This window comes from Rhagoletis pomonella, unplaced genomic scaffold (genome assembly GCF_013731165.1).
Source record: "Rhagoletis pomonella isolate Grant_MI unplaced genomic scaffold, Rhpom_1.0 Rhpom_scaffold_00003, whole genome shotgun sequence".
Lineage (NCBI taxonomy): Eukaryota > Metazoa > Arthropoda > Insecta > Diptera > Tephritidae > Rhagoletis > Rhagoletis pomonella.
The window spans coordinates 49,256,551-49,258,877 of NW_023458557.1; positions in this window are offsets into that span (position 1 = coordinate 49,256,551).

Genomic DNA, 2,327 nt, shown 5'->3' on the forward strand with positions numbered 1-2,327 from the left:
AGCAATCAAATTGCTAAGAAGAAACAATGATCTTGGCACTGAAAAGAGAGAAACCTTGGTAAAGTTTGAAGAAAAGAAAAGCTTGCACCAACGCAAGCTAGATTACGAGGCAGCCCGCAGGAAAATCTTTTGTGAATCCATTGATAATAAAAGAAAAAGTAGGAAGTTTAAAAAGATAGAAAAATTAAGAGAGAAGAAAAGGACATATAAAAGAATTTTGAATAAAATTATATCAACTATAGTGACAGTAAAGGGAGACAATCGATTTTTCGCCCAGGCAAATATTGGTGGGGTGGATGTGTTAGCCCTTCTAGACTCTGGTGCAGGGGCAAGTTGTTTAGGCAAAGATGTACACAAATTGTTAGAAGGCAAAGCAGACCGTATCCTCCCGATAAGAAATCAAAGCATACGAACAGCGAATGGCGGAGAAACTTCAGTAATCGGTGTAATCACACTCCCACTGATATGGGATGGTATTTCGAGAGATTTAGAGTTCCTTATAGTACCAGGCTTACAACAACAGGTATATTTAGGAATCGATTTTTGGAAGGCCTTCGACATGTCTGTCGTTAGTAGGAAAACACCCTCGCGTCCAGTCCAAACTGCCATTGCAGAGCTTGCACCTGCCGAAGGAGACCAGTCTTTTGATGCCATCCAACATATGTTGTCGCCTGAAGAAAGTGCAGCACTAGAAAGGGTCAAAGCACAGTTCCCTTCCTTTGCAGTCTTAGGATTAGGCAAAACCGATATGGAAGAGCACATCATAGAGGTACAGAATGAAAACCTTCCCATAAAGCAGCGCCACTACCCAATTTCGCCTGCGATCCAAAAATTAATATACCAAGAACTAGATAGGATGATCAGTATGGGGGTTATAGAGGAAAGCAATAGTAGCTGGAACTCACCCGTTTCTCTAGCCATAAAAGGTACGAAAAATCGTCTTTTCCTCGACGCCAGAAAGGTAAACGAGAGAACGGTAAAGGACGCATACCCACTGCCACACGTAGATGGGATCCCTAGTCGACTTCAAAACACTCGCTAAATATCAGCAATAGATCTAAAAGATGCTTTCTTTCCCTTGAAAAGAAGTCTAGAGAGAAGACGGCGTTCACAGTTCCAGGCAGACCTCTTTACCAATTTACTGTCATGCCTTTCGGACTGTGTAATGCAGCACAAAGAATGTGCAGAGTCATGGACAAAGTGATACCGGCTTCGTTGCGTGAAAGTATTTTTGTGTATTTAGATGACTTGTTGGTGTGTTCCGTAGATTTTTCGTCCCATCTGTGTTTGTTGGAAAAGGTCGCTCGATGTTTACGAGAATCAAAATTAACCATTAATGTGGAGAAAAGTAAATTTTGTTATAAAGAGGTTCGTTACCTTGGTTATGTGAAAGGAGGATGCAAACAAGGTTGCAGCTGTGAGGGATTTCCCGGAGCCCAAAACTCCAAAGCAGCTTCGACGGTTCCTAGGTATGTCAGGCTGGTACCGTAGATTTATCCAAGAGTACGCGACCATTGCAGCTCCGCTGCACGACTGTCTCACTAAAGAAAAGATTAAAAAATTTACCATGACGGACGAAGCCAAGAATTCGTTTGACCGATTGAAGCAAAGCCTCATATCGGCACCCGTACTGACGCATCCTGACCTTAATCGAAGGTTTTATGTACAGTGCGACGCCTCGACAGACGGAGTGGGTGGGGTTTTATTTCAACTTGACGACCAGAACAACGAACGACCAATAGCCTATATTTCAGCTAAACTCAATAAAGCACAACGAAACTACAGTATAACCGAACTTGAGTTTTACGCAGCCGTGATTAGCGTGAAGAGGTTCAGACCGTATATAGAAGGTATGCCGTTTACCATCATCACTGATCACGCCAGCCTAAAATGGCTGATGAATCAGAGAGACCTTTCGGGCAGGCTGGCAATATGGAGTTTGAAGCTACAAGGTTATGATTTTGATATTCAGCACAGGAAGGGTGCCCAAAATATCGTGCCTGACATGCTATCACGGATGCACATGGAAGAAATCACAACAAATGAAAGATTCATGGATATTTGCTTAGACTCGCCTTATTTTGACTCAGATGAATACAACGAACTGAAAAGGACTGTGACCGAGAACAAGGATCAACTACCAGACTGCTGCGTATCAGATGGCTATGTATATAGACGTACTCAATTTAACAGGGAGGACCAGCTTCAAGAGGACCAGACCTGGAAACTTTGGGTGCCGTCGGTGCTGCGACAGGGTTTAATGGAGGCCTCTCACAGCTCACCTTCCGCTGGCCATGGTGGGATCCACAAGACGATTGCACGAATCC